Genomic DNA, 19,590 nt, shown 5'->3' with positions numbered 1-19,590 from the left:
ATTCAAAATATATAAGTAGATAGTTGAAATATTTTTTTTATTTTATTTTTATTTTTTTATTTTTATACCTATGTAATTGTGAATCATCCTTTTAAATATTGTAATAGAATAGTTTATAAACTTTCTTGGAGATTAAATTCAACTAATAAGGGACTTTCGAGTCTACCTACATACATACATAAATTCACGCCTATTTCCCACCGGGGTAAACAAACACTATAGAATTCCATTTGCTTCGAGTTTTTCCACGTCACGCTCTTGTCGGTGTAGTATTCTCTATGCTACTTTTTAGGAAAAAATAGGGCAGTGGTTTCCCTCTTGCCTTCCGCCCCGCAGTACTCTGTCTGACCCGAAACATTGACATGACATTGTATATACCTGATATATACATATAACAATAACATAACAAGACACTCGAAACTACTTAATTTACGTAAAAAACATTACCCGCATGAATCTATGTACTTAAGCAAAACTTCTTAGTAAACGGGCAATGGTTAGATAGCCATAATATCGCGGAGTCGGTTGTGTAAACTTCCTACAAAGGCGACAGACTCGAGGCTCGAGCCTCGAGGCGACAAGGCGACGACACTCGAGGCGACTTGACACTGGCCGCAACACAAGGCCTAGTTGCGGATTCCTAGCACGCCGCCGCCGCACGCGCCGGTTTGCAAGTAAACACCCATATTCTGATCATGTGCCACATATCTCTTTCAAGATCAATTGGAAATACATTTGGTGTTTGCTTTTAGAAATAGGTACTAGTTACTTACTATCGTATCTAAGTTACTATACTATTTTCTTAATAACGATATCATTGTCGTACTCATCAATTCGATATTTAAACATAAACTCAAAAAAAGTTAGAAATACAAATATAAGTTGGTTAGTTATTTTACATAGTAAAAGGGTATTTTGTCTATTTTCCCTCCAAAATTACTAAGAATTAAAAAGTTTCAAATCGTTGCTAACTATGTCACCCGCTTGTATGCGCGTTGATGTCTTTTGTATGAAAATATATACATATAAAGTCCGTGATTTTCGCTTGTAGTAGACATTTTTATGATAATTACTTCTTATGTTATTTTAAGTTTGAATAAAATAATTTAGAAATGTAACCTTTTTGTACATTATTGAACCATAGACGTAGATATTTGCCGCGCTAACTTGCGTAAAACTTTACTACGTAGAAATTAATAATTTATTAGTTTTTTTTTTATGTAAATGATGTTTTACGCGCAATAAATAATCTAAACTAAATATCAAGTTTATAATCGATATTTTACGCACTAGACTTGCAAGCAGAACTTTGTCATATGTAAATATTTCTTGACAGTGTTTTGCTTCCGAATGTCATTATCAAGTACAATACGCATCACGGCAATGAAAACATCACGGTCAAACATTCGGCATTTGGTTGGCAAAGAACTCGAGTATATACTCAATCAATCAAAGGAACACTTCCGAATTTTTGTTCAATAAAACATGAGTCCTATTATTATTATTATTTTATTTATATTTGAATTTGGAACATTAATATTAAGAACTAAAAATTGTATAATCCCATTGTAAGATGTAATTTATTTTTTTCTGTTAATTCTAACGAAACATAAACTTCGACATTTTTGGTGAATAAGATCTTTGTGTTCTTTGTGTAAAACTATACTATCTACTTGTATTATTAGGTTTGTTTATATCTTACATATATAAACTCACACCCGTAATCCCTAATGGGGTGGGCAGAGCTACAAGTAAACAAAACTCAACTCAGAGTCAACAAAGAGATAACGCTTTAATGTATGAACACCATTATTTTATCACATTAGATAAAATGCAATGCAGCAATGCCATTAGCAGTGCAATATTTGCCTTGCATTTCAATAACAAAATAGCTAAATAGTTGGTTGCATACGTTCATAAAATGCATATATCTGCATTAATATTATATAGAGATAAAGTCTGTATAGGTAGAAATAGTAGGTAAAAACGAACCATCCGATATATATTTCTTTTTACCAATATTTAGCATGGACCTTTAGAGAGGATGCAGGCTGTATCATAAATACCATGCGGGCAAAGTAATTGTTATAAGTAAAAGCGACGCAGTTCACAGTTCACGCAGGAAAACGAGAATCAAATAAAAAAACAATAAACTCAAACATTTTTTTTGTTCTGAATTCAAATTTTGATACACGATATTAAATCTAACAATTTGCGTTCGTTTGCTTTTTGTTTATACTCAACATTAAGAAAATCTAAGAACTGTGTAAAAGTTCAATCTTTTACACAGTCTTTAAAAATTCACAGTTTTTAAAAGTATTCGAAATACCTATTTTTTTATATTTTTATACACAATGAAGAAGCTGTTATTAGAGGCAAACATTAATTTTGACAATGGCTTATACAACTTGAGTCTGTATTGAGAGCTTAGAACTGACCGTAGACACGACATTGCTGAAAGAGACTTTTCTATTTATAAAAAAAATGCAGACTTGTGAAATAGTGGCAATCTAGTTGACTCAATGCACGTCGGACGATTTAGTCTGGTTATGAATGTATATAAATAGATACATAATGAATAAGTTTTAAGAAAAGTAATTGTTTGTTATAAATAGCAACGATACAATACTAGGAAGTGGGTACGTCATGGAGAACGATATATTAGGCTTAATAGTGCTATTTCTATGAATGACTAACGTATATTGACCCTTCCGGGGTAGCTAAAGATGGCACGCTAAAATATGCGTACTATTAATATTATGATGGCAACTATAGAATGTGATAAATATCGGTTCATACTGTTTCTAAATATTGTATCTATTACTTACTTATTTCAAAAAAATAGATAATTAGGTATTTAAAATATGGGCAACCACTGCCCCATTTTTCCCTAAAAAGTAGCATGGAGAATGCTACACCGACAAGAGCGTGACTCTTAAATTAATGATGATAATGATTTAATAATACGGTAGATACATGGTAGTTGCTTTTTTTTTGACGTGACTTATTGTAGATTTGCCGCAGATGGCATTAACTACTTGGCCGGACAAATGGGGAGCGCTGAAGGCTCTCACCCGGTACAACGTTTAAGCATGGTAGTTGCGACATACATACAATCTTAATAAAAATATGTTAATATTTTTATTGAATTCGTCTTTATAAGTTCGAATTCAATGATCAACATGAACATAGCTGGCAAGGAGTGGGTGTATATAATGCATCTCTGCCTACCCCTTTGGGGATACAACCGTGATGCTGTGTTATGTTTTTTTATAAGTAATTATGAGAATATGTCTCGATAGTTTAAAACTATATTAGTGCTAATTCCTGCAGACACCATTTATTTATTACTTATTTATTTTAAGTTACTTATACCTGTCATTTTCTTACCCGCCGAAAAGGAAAGGATCGGATGATTGACAGAAGCTGTTAATTTTAAAATGAATGAGTGAATTAATTAGTACCCCGGGCAAATCAAATAGGTTTCTCGCTGGTATGCAACCAGTTTGACGTGTGCTGTCAACTTAATTCTGTCGGTTTCACTTTGGCTAATAATGGGAAATTTTTAGAGGGTTGTTTTAGATTTCTGCCTTAAATTGACGTGTGTTCCATAAATTTAATGCCTGACGGTCCCTTGTCCCTTTCCTTTTTGGCGGATAAGAAAATAACAGGTATAACTTAAAATACAATTAAATGGTGTGTACTGGAATCCGCACCATTATATTTTTAAATAGATAAGCAATCGATCAAGATTTCATGTGACGATAAGATACTAAACGGTCTAAGGTGATTCACAGTTACTTAGTAAAAGCCTAAGCACTCCAGTTTTATGGCATAAGAGGAAAGTCGGCTGCCATGGTCCAGTGGTTGAGCGTTGGGCTCGCGATCCGGAGGCCCCGGGTTCGAATCCCGGTGGGGACATCACAAAAATCACTTTGTGATCCCTAGTTTGGTTAGGACATTACAGACTGATCACCTGATTGTCCGAAAGTAAGATGATCCGTGCTTCGGAAGGCACGTTAAGCCGTTGGTCGTCACATGAGCCATGTCAGGGGCCTTTGGCGGCTCAGTAATAACCCTGACCAGGGTTGATGAGGTTGGTATTCCACCTCACAACTCACACGATAAGAAGAAGAGGAAAGTCAAAGATAACATGCCTTTTTCGTCATAAATTCATAAATAACATTTTACGGAATCAATCCATTGACACGATATTGAAAGGTATTTGTCAATTAAGTACGTGAGTGATAAGAAACACTTGTTTTCTTTCTAGAATTGTTTCTTTGGCCGAAAAAGGTTACTTAACAAAGCTAATTTAAACTTATTATTTTATGGTATGTACAGTCACGAGTAATATCATGTACCCACCCACTTTAGAACCCTGTCGTACTATCATATTTGACATTTAATGAGATTTACGGTTTAATTTGTCAAATAAGTTAATGTGACATGGTATCAAAGTGTACACATATTAGTACTCGTGTCCGTACCAGAATAATTTCCTTTGTCCATAAATAAACAATAAAAATATTTAACTAGTTGGTACTGAATACTGTGGAATTGTGAATGTCCAAGTTGACATTTAAGATTTAATTAAAACGAACAAATAATATTTTGAAGATAAAATTCCAATTACCCGTTCGTACTCTTTCTTGACTCTAAACCTGACTTTTAAGTGCAAGGCGACATAAAGAAAGAAAAAAATAAAGTCGAACAGTTGAAGATCACTGCAATTTCTTTTTTGTCTTGCCAATTGCAGATTTGCCTCGAATTAACTCTTGGAAAATCTCTTTTTAACCTACTTAACAAGAAAAAATATACAGAGACGTATAGGTAATTAATTATAGGTGCCTATCTCAAACAAGGCAAAGTTATCCCAAAAAATGCCGCTCCGTTATTCCCCTAAGATTTGTGTATCCATTATTAAAATGCCTACTTAACAAAATTAAGTAGGTAGGTATCTTAAACAAATTATACTAGATATCGGCAGTTCAGTCAACTCCGCACGAGCCTACATGATTATATTACAATGTGCCAAATAAAACTGCCTGACAATGCAATTTGTCTATTTTATGCTAGATTGGTTTTGGAGAACTAGGCGGTTCATTGGCACTTTTAGTTTGTTTATTAAGAGCGAGTCATAATGCCAGTTCAGCGATAAATTAGACTAAATAAGCTATAGAAATTGATTAGTTTACAAGTTACAAGTTGTTATCAGAAATGATCGGTATATCACTTAACGTATTAATTTCTCACAAAGGGCCGCTGGGGTTGACACAGCTTTTACGGCATCGCTGATAGCCCTCAGCTCTTCAGCCAAATAGATAATACCATCCGAACCAAATGTACAATAAATTTATAAAAAAAAACTTTTAATAAGTAACTTTTTATCAAACGCACAATAATTTAAATTTAAGTACACTAAGTTACCATTGTTCCTATTTTAAACATTTAAATCTTACCAGCAACTAAAATCACAATTCAAAAATACGAGCTAACACTAACTAGGTTTGCAAAAGAATTAGTTTCACAACATTAATTTACACATAAACAGAACGCACGGCACAGTTCACGAACCGGTAAGTCACCGCTCCAGTACGCAGTGTAACAAAGAAAAAAAATGGTGAAAATTCACTAACCTCACTCGCGGTGGAAACGCACGCGCCGTGAAAATGACAAAGGGCGGGAAATCGATCGACGGCGGTGAGCGGCGCAAGCGAGTGTGCGCGCGCGCATGCAGCCACCGGTTATATAGACGCGAGATAAGGCGCTGCTGGCGTCCGAGTCGCCCTCCGCGCCCTCCACCGAAGGTCGGGGTAGGGGTGCCTGGAACTACTGAAACTTAACTAATGATATATTATTTTAAACATAAATATTATATTAAATTTTATAATATTATAATTTAAAGTGAGTGTTCATATAAAGTTATAGTTCCTACTTGGGAAATATAGGGAATGACTGAAGGAATTGCTTATAAATAAGTGGCCTTTTTAAACCCCCTGGTGTCTGGAGTTCTGTGTTCTCTAACATATGAATTCACTTAGTTTTCTTCTATCGTGTAGCTTGTGACATGGATTACGAACCTCAACAACTGTGTGAGGGTTATTAATGTTATTATTGATCCGCCAAAAGCTCACGTTTTCACTTAATAGTTTTGTTTTATTTTGACGTGATTTATTGTAGATTTGCCGCAGATGGCATTAACTACTTGGCCGGACAAATGGGGAGCGCTGAAGGCTCTCACCCGGTACAACGTTTAAGACAACAGGCCTGAGGGTGCCCAGTCACTTAATAGTAACTAATAGTTTTATCCTCTGAAATCCACTACTTATCACTTATGATCAGTGATATGCCGTTCCTGGAAATGTTCCCAAATGAGAATGTTTTCCTTATAAAAACTCTCACACTTGCTGCTTTTTCAAATTATTATTCCCGTACTCTGCTCTTATCTGCCTAAAGGTTAGTTAAAAAAGGTCTTTTTACAAATTTTGCACCTTTTTACTGCCGGCCACGTTCCCAAAAAGGGAACATTCCCGAGAACTGCACATCATGATTATGATCCATAACTTTGCAGTGACTTATTTTTATTTCGCTATAATTATATTAAATAGTCTTCGTTTGTGTCTAACTTTATTAATCTCGGTTCATCTTGGGATGAATGTACCTGTGACTACCCCAATCGGAATGTAGTCGTGAGCGTACGTCATCATCATCATCACCAGCCCATTAACATCTCCACTGCTGGGGCACGGGCCTTCCCTATGGATGGATAGGGAGATCGGGCCTTAAACCACCACGCGGGCCCAGTGCGGATTGGTGGTTATTAACGACTGCTAATGCGGCCGGGAAGAAAGGCTTAACGTGCCTTCCAAAGCACCGAGGAGCTTGAGATAAAAACTTTTTTTTTGTCACCCATCCTATGACCGGCCTTTGCGAAAGTTGCTTAACTTCAACAATCGCAGACCGAGCGCGTTTACCGCTGCGCCACCGAGCTCCACCAGCTACATACGTACGTATATGATAATGTGGGTAGGTATAATAGTACGTTTAGGTATTCAAATAATCTTATGAAATATTGTCATATGGAATATTATATTGCTCAACGCGTCATGAAGAAACGCGATTATAATAATCTTTCATTTATAATAATTATCTTTGTTATTTGTTGCCCTATATTCTTAAAGGCCATTATTAAGAAATATGTAGATTATACCCTGAGACCATGACCATAGAAGGAATAATACTACATCAGTCGCATCTGTAAAAAACCGGACCTGTCAAATCTTCAGGTTGCGTAAGCACTAATGGTAGGACCAAGGGGAATAAACGAAGCGACCGTGTGAAAAATGGGGCATTTTTCCTTCGGCATGGATTAAACAATAATAGGTAGCTACTACTTATATCTTTGGGTTAGGTTAGGTTAGCCGTTGTAAGTTGCCATTGCCGTTAAGTCTGGAAATCTGGGCCTTACGAGATTAAAGAATGAAGACATAACGGTGCTGATTCCTGCATACACCATCTAATTTTATTTTAAGTTACTTATAATATCTGTCATTTCTTACCCGCCGAAAAGGAAAGGGACGGGTAATCGACAGGCATAAAATTCATGGAACACACGTCAATTTTAGGCAGGCATTTTAAAAACCCTCCCAAATGTATATATTAGTCAATAACAGGTTTCATACCAGCGAGATGCCTATTTTATTCGCCCGGGCTATTCATTCATTTTAAAATTAACAGTTTTCAATCATCCGACACTTTCCTTTTCGACGGATAAGAAAATGATGGGTATAACTTAAATAAAATTAGGAGGTGTATGCCGGAACCGGGGCCATTAACAATCTAAGACTTAGGTCATTTGTAAACATTATCTCCAAAAAGACATGCATATTTTCTAAGGGCCATTGAGTTGCCACTCGCCATGGTCAAATAATCAAAATTGAAACATAGGGGAGGTTCTCACCTGATTAAAAATTCCACGTGATATTAACTCAGCATAATGATCTGAATCATCTCCATCAGTATTTGTTACGATGTCACTTACACCCTGTACAAGTACATACAAGTCGATAGGGTGTTAATGACATCGTAACAAATACTACGTGACGGAAAATACCACTTGGTATCAACTCAGAATCAAGGTCTGAATTGTCCCTCAAAGTTTTCGTTACGATGTCACTAACACCCTGTATGTTAGTGACATCGTAACGAAAACTTTGAGGGGTGATTGAGGCCATGATTCTGAGATGATATCAAGTGGAATTTTCCGTCGCAAAAGTATGGAATTGAAAATAATTAAAAAAAACACAAAAATTTTCAGGAATATTCAGACTGAAAATTCCACTTGATATCAATTCAGAATCATGGTCTGAACCATCCCCCTCAGTATTCGTTACGGTGTCACTAACACCCATAACTACTTGTATGGCTACCGTATGTACTTGTGTGGGGTGTAAGTGACATCGTAACGAATACTGAGGGGGATGATTCAGCTGATTATTCTGAGGTAATATCAAGTGGAATTTTTCATCGCAAAATTATAGAATTGAAAATAATTTAAAAAAAAAACTAAAAAAAATCATGAATTTTGCGACGAAAAATTCCACTTGATATTAACTCAGACTCATGGTCTGAATCATCCCCCTGAGTATTCGTTACGATGTCACTAACACCCTGTATATAATTTCAATATGGTTACATACATATATATACAATCTCATATACCTAAATAAGTAAATACATAAATACGACTAATGCAAGACTCAAATAAATAATCCGTCAAGTTTAAGTTCTGTTTGACATAAAGTAGGTAAGTAATGTCATCGACGGATTGATTCATTAAGATTTTATATTAGGTTATATTACAAGGTTCTAAGTTCTAAGTCTATTTTCTAAGTGTGTTCAAAGATCGACGATAACACACACACACAGTATACGTACTTAGCCTACCTACTGGTTACGGAAGTCGTTTATGAAATAACCAGACCTGTTAAATCTTCAGGTCAGGTAAGCCGACCACCTGAAAAACTGTTCGTACATCCGTAATCCCACTTTGACCCACAAGTTGTAAGAAAACATTAAATTTTGTGTCAACGTATTGTTTTTTATAACACTTCATGAATTATACATACTTATTGGTATTCAAGGATCCCCGTGATCTAGTGGTTAAAGTATTGCTCTATAAATCTGGAGGTCCCAGGTTCGATTTTCGGTGGGGACATATCTCAAAATCTCTCTTGGTGCAGACTGATTACCCGAAAGTTAAATGATCCGTGCTACGGTAAGCCACGTTAAGCAGTCGCCCCGACTTAGTCAAACAAAGTAACCCTGACACCAGAGTTGATGAGGTCATTAAATTCACAACCTACACGAGAGATGAATACCTACTTGTATTCAGATTAGTATATCTAAAAAAATATGTAGGTGTCTACGAAGACAATAGATAATATATCATTCATAAGTTCCCCACTTCTGCTAGCTGCAAACGTATTGGCCTTTGCCCTTAGCACAACTACGACATCGACAAAACTGGAATGGAAATGAGTAATTAATAAATTACATTAAATTAATTAATATTTTATTTTTTTTTAATTTTTTAATTTTTTTTTTATTCCATTTCATCTCATCTTATCAGCTGTTTTTGATTAAGTGTAAGTCTTATTCGCTCTTATTATAATGTAAAATTTGATTTGTCATACTTTTTAATTGGCCAACAAGAATTTAAGCTATTGTAATGATATAAATTATGTTAGCTGTAAAGTATGCAAGTAACAATAAATAAATAAATAAATAAACATCATTGAATTTTCATACTACCTGATGAGGGATATTCCAGGCTACAATTAGCTTTATTTGCGGATGATACAGCCATCTATTCTTCGTGCCGTGGTCGAGTTATGATGACCGGAATCCTCCAACGCGCGGCCAATGCCTTGGGCAAGTGGTTTCGCAAATGGAGGATCGAGGTAAACCCGGAGAAAAGTGCAGCGGTGTACTTTTCAAAGGGCTATTATAACACGCCACGGTCACGCCGTCAACTTAAAGTCATCACGATGTTTGGCAAGCCGATCCCTTAGGAGGAGCAAGTCAAATATCTCGGCGTAGTCTTAGATAGACGTCTTACTTTCAAGGCCCATATCAAACGTGTGCGCGATCGCGCCGCGTTTGTAATGGGCCGTCTTCATTGTCTCCTTAACAAGCGAAGTAAATTGTCCCTTAGGAATAAGGTGAAAATCTACACGACTTGCATCCGTCCGATCATGACCTATGCAGGGGTAGTTTTCGCTCACGCGAGTCCCTCTCAAATTCACCGTCTACAGGTAATACAAAATCGTTTCATGCGGAAAGCCACGGGAGGTCCGTGGTTCCTTCGCAATGAAAATCTGCACATTGACCTAGGTCTGCCAACCATTGCCCAATGGCTCAAATTAGCTTCCAAACGTTTTTTCGATTCTGCTCCGCACCACCCAAATCCCCTGGTAGTTGCGGCTTCCGAGTACATTCCGCTTAGGGACGGTACTGAAAAGTATCGGCGCCCGAAGGACGTAATATACGATCCCGACGACCCGATTACTCTAGCCATAGAGGCAGCCAATCAGCTCGCGACACCAAACACTTCAGGACCCCGATACCGACCCCGCCGGCGTGGTCGACGATTTCCCTCATTCAGCGCTTATCGCTATCGACCCACTAGGGTCGATTAATTCTTTCAAATATTTTTCCTCTCAGACGACGCCCTGAGCCGAGGTTCGCGCCCAACTGGGCACCCTCAGGCCTGTTGTCTTAAACGTTGTACCGGGTGAGAGCCTTCAGCGCTCCCCATTTGTCCGGCCAAGTAGTTAATGCCATCTGCGGCAAATCCACAATAAGTCACGTCAAAAAAAAAAAAAAAATAATAATTCCAGGCTACATTCCCCAAAAAAAAATAGGTAGCGCTGTATACTTTTAACGTGGTAGGTAATTACCCATTTTCTCATTGCTCGGGTACATAATTATTCAAAAATATAATGTAATGGCAGAGAAAAGGTATTTCAAAAATTTATTTATTTATTTATTTTATTTTTACAGCTTTTTTATGTTTATTGAGAAAACCAACATTAACCAACCAGCATTATGAAAACATATTTAACAATACTTTAAAAGGAGCAAATATAAAACAAAACACAGAATAATATCTCTACATTACTTAAAATAACTTACTTTAGGCATTAAAATTACAAATAATTAAAACTACTTATACTACTAAAACTAAATTAGATGCTCCTTTTTATCACCTCTCGACCGAATGTGCCCATCACGCTCGATGCGTTGCCCGTTGGATGGCGAGGGAAATATGCAGAGCATATACTTATAAAAATAATTATTGCTTGATATTTGAATCAGATATGTATAGAATTTTGTTGCTTCTCTTTATTTTGATCAGAATAATAATAGGTGGAAGAAGTATTGTGCCTGGGTGTAAACCAAGGCAAGGGTCAGTATTTATACCCAAAAACAAAGATAAATAAAAGATGCACACGTCTAGAATCCATGAAATTAGAAGGTTAAAGGAAAGCAACATTATCCCGTAAGAACCGAATTTCCAGAAACTATTATCAAATCAATTTTATTACATTAAAATTTTATTAAAAAAGATTACAAAAAATAAATAAAAAAAAGATAGATAAAAGAGATTTTAAAAGGCATCTGGTTCTTAGGAGCTTATACAGCGCCATCTATGTTTTTTGGGGCCTTTTTTTATGTGACTTATTGTAGATTTGCCGCAGCTGGCATTAACTACTTGGCAGGACAAATGGGGAGCGCTGAAGGCTCTCACCCGCTACAACGTTTAAGACAACAGGGGGCCTACCGGCTAATTCGCCGAACTTCGGCGACTTGAAAACGATTCAGATAAATCGAAGTTCGGCGTTTGGTACCGGGTAATTTCCGATGTTCATTGCAATCTGGATGAAAATCAATCCATAGATAATAATAGACATATTAGAGGGGTGCATGATTGAACGAATGACTTTTGGTCTTGCGTTCCGTTGAGACATTTGGTAAACATTTAATATTTTATATCATTATGAAATTAAAAAATACAGACTAATTTTGTATGTTATTTTTATTAATTGATAATATTTTTAGTTAATCACTTTGTAAAGTCTTACAAATGTTTAAAACAAAAGGAAAATGCAACGACGGATTTTTCTTTTGCAACTGAAGTAATGAAACGCAAAAAAAAAAAGAAAAATGACGTTATGTTATATCAGCTGACATACTTGAATTCGCGCCGAATGCAACAGTTTTATCTTCTCAGAATTTATACAATAACAACAATAACGAAAGAAATGTAAGTAAATTATTAATCTAGTAGTAGTAAGAAACAAGTCAAGAAAGAATAGTCACATTCATTGTTCAACAACTTAAATAGTTTGTTGGAAACTTGTAAATGTATCTTTTTGTTTTTCTAGATCACCGATTTACTACCTACTAGATCTAGAGAGTCGGAGGCTAGACATGGAGGAGCGACTTGTTTCAGCAGTTAACAAGCTGGCTGGCTACAGCTGCTGAAGCTAATAGCAAGGCCGCGGATATACAAACAGAGTTGCTTTGGCTGCTGCTGGAGGAAGCTAGGTGAAGACCAATATAAGGTAATTTACTCAAACTTATTAAAAATTATATGGAATTGGAGCAAGTAGGAGAAGTTTATAAGGATCACGACACTTAGTGGTCTGTCCTTACTGCCTACCCCGCCAGGGATGTAGCATAAAGATTGTATGCATGTTATATACCCAAATTTACCTCCTTGATCAGCATATTTTACTCCATACTAGCAAGAATAAAGGCCAAATATAAATATCCTTATACCTTTGTATGTGCTACTTTATTACATTCCAAAATATTTTCTTTACATTGTATTTCATTCCATTAGAGTCGGCTAGTGTTCCTAAACTTTTAATTCATGAAGGACCACTTAACAAAATTTTTGTCTTGCCGGGATCACCCAAATAAATAAAGTAATAACTAAAGGATTATAACTAGTCTATAAAGACTATTACTAATACTAATGTACATGATAGACGTCATAAAAACTTTGTCATATTGTGACTGTTTATATTTCGCATGTATTTTATATGAATTAATGGATTTATTTATTACAGGTTAAAGAATAGCAGCATGACGATTCTCAAGAACGAAGACACTAGCGAAGAACGAAGATACAAACTAAGTTAAAATACTTAAGTAAAAACATATGTATTCAATAAACTTGTATGTAAATATTTAAGCTAAAGTATAAGTACTCCATTTATGTTATTTAAGTGAAGTTGTATTTAATTTAAATACTTAAGTTTGGTCATGTTATTTAAGTGAGTTTGTCTAGGGGTAACATTAAAGTACATTAAAGACAAAGCAACTAGATATCATTTTACCAAGAACTATTTTGAAACAAAAATAATATAGCATCACGCTTCTATTCCCGAAGGGGTAAGCAGAGGTGTATAGTATATGTATACCCACTCCTTGCCAACTACTATCTAATAAAAGGATTTGTATAGGTGTATTGATGAAGATGTTGGATGCAATTAACTTATATTTCCATATTATAGTAAGAATTGGGAACAATATTATATTTGTAGTATGTTCTAATTGATTACATTTCTTTGATCCACTCGCAGGGCTTTTTTGACTATACTATTACACATTACAAATAGTCTAGTCCAATAAGGCCCCGCAAGCTTGTATTTATACAAAATAAATGGATTTATTTATTACAAGTTAAAGATAGATGGATAAACTACTTTATTAAGCACAATGGACACAAGATTAGAAAAAATGTATCTACTTGAGAGATAGGTTGGTTAATGAGAGGGGTGTAATGAAACAAATTATGTAATAACACAAAATAAATAAATATGCATAATGAAAATAGTTTATTTGATGTCCATAAAGAAAGGTTTGTTTAGATGTTGTATTATTGAATAACAAATCTGCCACTTTTGATTACACCACACTGACTTCATAATTTACATTTCAAGGACCACACAAGTCCACTTAATGAACTTAAACATATTAAAATTAAGGAGATGTTCCTTTTCCCTTCTCAAAGTGCTGTTGTTCCAAATATGGTTATCTTGGCTAGTAGACTAGCACTAACACTCCCATTGGATGCATCACAAATGTAATGCTCATATCTCCATCACAAACCTGAAAATTAAAATATTTTTAGCGACTCAATCATAAGAATCAAAACAAATGTAGCTAGTTAAAGGCATGATTCTTACCAACATAACATGCAATGAATGGTAATACTTGCTATTGAAGAAGGCCTCTTCCCACTTGTGAGGTTGGATAATGGCAATTTGTGTGCCATGGATGCATCCAAGTACTCCAAGAAATCCAAATTTGTCATTAAAACCTCTGGAGACTTCTATATGCTCAGTTTTTGTCCGAGGAAACTTGATATATTATCTCACGATTGCAGGCTGATTGAGGGCATTTGTCACTGTAATTATAACATACAGATATTATATTGGATTCATGTAATGTTGTAGTATAACTTTAATTATCAAAATATAAGGTAAAATATAACATAATATAGTAACCACCTACCTTAAAGTCGATTGCACAGTTGTAGAGCATTGGACCTTCAGATATGGTCCTAAGTCATGATACAAAGTCCGATATGCATCTTTTGATAATCTAAAATTACCAATGTAGCTACTCTCTGAAACAAAACAAAATAGATAAGTATGAAATGATCAAAAATCGCTTCTAGTAAGTTCAGCAACTATTCCTCTGTAAACATTGAGCCACTTGTCAGAAATAATGTTATAAATAGATGTACCTGTGAGAAGTATATACTGGCTTTTCTCTCGAAGTATCCTGCAATCGATTTGCTCAAGATTCTGAAGACATTTTCTTCCGCAGCAGCCCATAAAACAACTATCTCCATGACACTGTATTTAGGTATTTAAACACGAAAATCCACGCCGATATCAATTTTATATTGATTAAGATGTTCCTAAAATTTGTCGCCCACCGTAAATAGCTCCTAATATTGGTGAAAAACAGTGAAAATAAGAAATTAAAATTGATCACGGTTACTGAAAAGTGCCCGGCTTCAACTGACACTTCCAATGGGAATCGGCTTCAGACGCCGAACTTCGATTTTTTACGCGGTAGCGATTTTAGTGTCAAAAGTACTGAAATCATTCGTTCAATCGGCTTGCCGAACTTCATGTGACGTCACGAATCGGGGATCGCCATCTTGGCTGCTTACGCGGTACGACAGGATCAAATCGATGTTCGATTTGCTCCAATCTGAATCGGCTTCGTCTTAGCCGGTAGCCCCCCAGGCCTGAGGGTGCCCAGTTGGGCGCGAACCTCGGCTCAGGGCGTCGTCTGAGAGGAAGAATATTTGAGAGGATTAATCGACCCTAGTAGGTCGATAGCGATAAGCGCTGAATGAGGGAAATCGTCGACCACTTCTGAAGTGTTTGGTGTCGCGAGCTGATTGGCCGCCTCTATGGCTAGAGTAATCGGGTCGTCGGGATCGTATATTACACTAAGCGGGATGTATTCGGAAGAGGGGAACGTAGCCGGGAACGGTGGCGGCCCTTGCAAAATATGGTGGTGCGAGACATCAAAGTGGCACCCCTCAGCCCCTTAAAATGCAAAATGTTGTTTACGGGACCGATTAGCAATCTAACCCGAAGAAGTTAGTTTGCGGCCAGGGTGAACCAGTCTTGGTTGATTTTGGCGCCCCCCACAATTTCGGCGTCTGGTGCCGTGGCACACCTCGCGGAAAGGAAAAGTCCCTCATACTCGTATTGCCAATATTACTTACATAGTTGTCAACGGAACATAAAGAATATGTTTTATGTCCATTATTGTTACGATGTCAGTTTGTAAACAAAATTAACATATTGCCATTATGCGAATGTAAATTAAGACAGAAGCCAAATGCAAAACAAAGGTGCACAGCGCACTTGTCGTCATAATTTATAGCATAGTACCTATACCTACCTACTTATGGTCCATCTTCCATATTCATCTCCCAAGCATTAAGCCCGTTTTTCACATGTCTGCTTACCTCACCTGAAAATTTGACAGGTTCGGTTTACAGAAGAGACATCCTGTCTAACATACCAACCCGCGAAGGGAAAACCAGCTCAATACAGGTTAGGTCACATACCTCCGAATTGAAAATAAATTCGAAAATAAATTCGACAATCATTGGTTTAAGCCTGTGCTGGATTCGAACTATCCATCTTCCATATTAATACATCGTATCTAAAGTGACTGCAAGTTGTCTTCTGATCACGTGTGGCTGTGCTCATCCTGTTCACGATTGCGCCGATTTTATATTGTGTGTATGACAAAGCGAGTACTTTCTGATAACACTGAAAAATTTACATTATTTAATTCTCATGAAGTGCAAATTTCTCCTCCTCCTCCTCCCAAATGCCGGCAATTGATGCATCGATTCTCGGAGAGAGATTAGCCGAAGATTGCGCAGAGTCGAAAAGAGTCGACGAATGAAGGGGAGGCCTTTGCCACGCTGTGGAATCGGGCCTCTGTGGTGCAATAGTTGAGCGTTGGGCTCACGATCCTGAGGTTCCGGGTTCAAATCTCAGTCAAGACATAATGGCAAAAAGCACTTTGTGGTTCCTAGTTTAGTTAGGACATTACAGGCTGATCACCCGGTTGTCCAATAGTAAGATTATTCGTGCTTCAGAAGGCACGTTGACAATGTTATAAGGTGACTCACTAGTAACCCTGACACCAGGGTTAATGAGGTCGGTCATGTCACAGCCTACACGAGAGAAGTGGGATTAAGTAGGCAAAATAAAAGCAGAAAGTGCTCGCCACGCCACTACTCTTGGTCTGCGTTGACCCTTATACCTACTCTCACAACAAAGAAATGGGTACTTTCATAATTTTAAACAATATTAGTTGTTACTGATTCATTACCGCTTAGTTGTATGTACTTATGACACATCGTAACATGAACTTTATTACGATTACGAGTACGTATAATTATCGATAAGTAAACAATTTGTTTTGAGACTAAAGTCCATCGTAGGGCTTTGTTGTTGTATTGAGATGAAGTAGGAAAATAAGTCAACAGTTTAATGTAAGTACGTCATTCAATATAAAAAGTGACAAATATTTTTTTAAGTAGGTACCTCCGACTTACGAACCTTCTGAACTTATTTACATATTTTATTTTCTATAATAATGAAGAGACGTAAAGAATACCCGTTGGTACTGTGATACTGACAAAAAATAATGCTAAAATATAATACAAATAATTAAATTAAATATTATTGAAAATATTGAAAAATCAGGCGTTAACAGTTAACGGCCTCCGTGGTCTTATTATTGAGCGTTGGGCTCACGATCCGGAGGTTCCGGGTTCGAATCCCGGTGGGGACGTATCACAAAAATAACATTATAAAGGACTGATTTGGTTAGGGCATTACTAGTTGATCACTCATCGTCTAACAGTTTGTTCTGGTTACGGTGTTTAGATCTTGATGCCAAGCGCGATGAATTGTGAGGCGATGAATTATACATTCAGGTTGTTGGTGACATCGTAATGAATATTCAGGGGGATGATTCAGACCATGATTCTGGGTGATCAAGTGGATTTTTTCGTCGCAAAATTCATGTTTTTTTTTTAATTATTTTCAACTCTACGTATATATTTTTGCGATGGAAAATTACACTTGATATTAACTCAGAATAATCAGCTGAATCATCCCCCTCAGTATTCGTTACGATGTCACTTACACCCCGTACAAGTACCTACAATCCTACATACGGTAGCCATACAAGTGGGTATGGGTGTTAGTGACACCGTAACGAATACTAAAGGGGATGATTCAGACCATGATTCTGAGTTGATATCAAGTGGAATTTCCTGTCGGAAAATTCATGAAAAGGGCTATGAACCTTTCTGGCATATCTCAGTGGCGCCACCTAGCGGATTTTTTAAAACTGCGGCGCACGATGAAACCTGTGCAAATCGATAGGGGACACTTGTCTGAACAAAAAAGCTTTAATGGACCTATGCTCTAAAGTGTCACGTTTTCAAGATATCTAGCTTGAAAGTTACGAAAACTGTCGTATGGATAAATCGATTTTACTCTTTATCTATATACAATCGTCATATAGTGACAAAGTGAGTGATTATACATGAAACATTATTTAATATACAACATATTTATCTTATTGAAAAAATGAAATTAATAAATATGTACTTGCAACAACATTAATGGTTTTTGTCTTTGCTACATTATAAAGGAAGTACATAGGTACTTAACTGTGCACACCTTATCTAAGGTTACTAATTGCAAACTGAGTTTATCAGTTTGTGTTATGTATGATATAGGCGTCATTTACTCCTTAACTTGATTTTACTTGACACAACGACAGGATCTAATGAAATATAAAGTAAAGTTTACATTTTTATATACGCAATGCGTTTAGTGCGGCATCATTAGTACTCGTTAAAAAGCAGAATTCTCGAAGTTTAAGAAATCTGTGTAAGAGAAACAAAATGTTGTACTTATTAACTGCCATTTTGCTTACTCGTTTAATTCCAGGAACTACGAAAATGGAGGTCTTTTGTTTAAAGTTGCACGAATTTCTATTATTTCGGCGGAATCAACAAGGATAGCGAATAGCCATGCAATAAGTGTGAGTGAGACAACATCATACAATAAATACAATAGGACGATTGGCAGCCAGGTGAACTTTCAGTCAGTTTGCCACTTTCATCTTCAACGTGCGCACGCGCTTTTCTCTGTTCTGAGAATCTATCCTGTTCATTCTGTTGTATTTGTTACCACTGTTGAGTTTGTTAATATTCCTCTTGAGTTTGTTAGTATTTTTGTTGACTTTGTTAGTGTTATTGTTGAATTTGTTGTTGTTGTCTTGGCAAGATGTCCAGCCATGTACCAACATAAACTACTGGCACCAGCCAGGCAATGTTTTTTGTTGTGGTGTAAGCACTGTTCGTGGCCCGCGCCGAAGATCTCGGCGTCCTATACAGTCTTACTTGACAACTGAAGATTATATTGCTAGGCACCCCAACATCCTGAATTATGCTCGCCACTTATTTGACGATCGAGAGCTAAGTAATCTTATTTGAACATTGCAAAAATTAAAAATCTCAGTATGCAGTGTATCTGGTATCTATATTATAGTCCCTGGTCAGTATAATACATAAAATGACAATGTATAATTCGGCTCGTTTCTCAATCGTGCTTTTCATACTCGAAATGACATATGAAAAAAATTCGTGTATGGAAATAATATATCCTACTTTATCGAAGCTCTCATTATGTAGCGTCTTAGACGAAGTGTAATCAACGCAAAACATTTTTAACAGAAAGTCGTCAACTTATCTCTATTATAATTAGCCAGAGATAGCTCTTACGCCAAGCGTATCACTTGTGTACCAGACTTACGCTTTCAATAGATTTTATAGCCAACTATTACCACTTAATTATGTATAATAAATGATATTTGCATTTTTTTTGTAACAGTAGAGAGTAATCAGTTCATATTAATGCAAGCACAACGGTAAGGCTGTTTTTT

General features: G+C 36.4%; 1 protein-coding gene across 2 annotated transcripts in view; it reads right to left on the bottom strand.

The window, feature by feature from the left end:
- Positions 1–5,790, bottom strand: part of LOC126378174 (retinaldehyde-binding protein 1) — a 34,054-nt gene extending 28,264 nt beyond the window's left edge. The window contains exon 1 of one of the 2 annotated variants that reach the window (XM_050026416.1): positions 5,640–5,790. The gene's annotated coding sequence lies outside the window, so the exon portion shown is untranslated. Of the gene's footprint in view, positions 1–5,462; positions 5,485–5,639 lie in introns of those variants that run through there. The other variant, XM_050026463.1, reaches the window with a different exon arrangement.
- Between the last annotated feature and the right edge of the window lie 13,800 nt (positions 5,791–19,590).

Source organism: Pectinophora gossypiella, chromosome 1, assembly GCF_024362695.1.
Source record: "Pectinophora gossypiella chromosome 1, ilPecGoss1.1, whole genome shotgun sequence".
NCBI lineage: Eukaryota > Metazoa > Arthropoda > Insecta > Lepidoptera > Gelechiidae > Pectinophora > Pectinophora gossypiella.
Note: the sequence above shows the minus strand (reverse complement) of the source record. Positions and strands in the feature narration are given on the sequence as shown.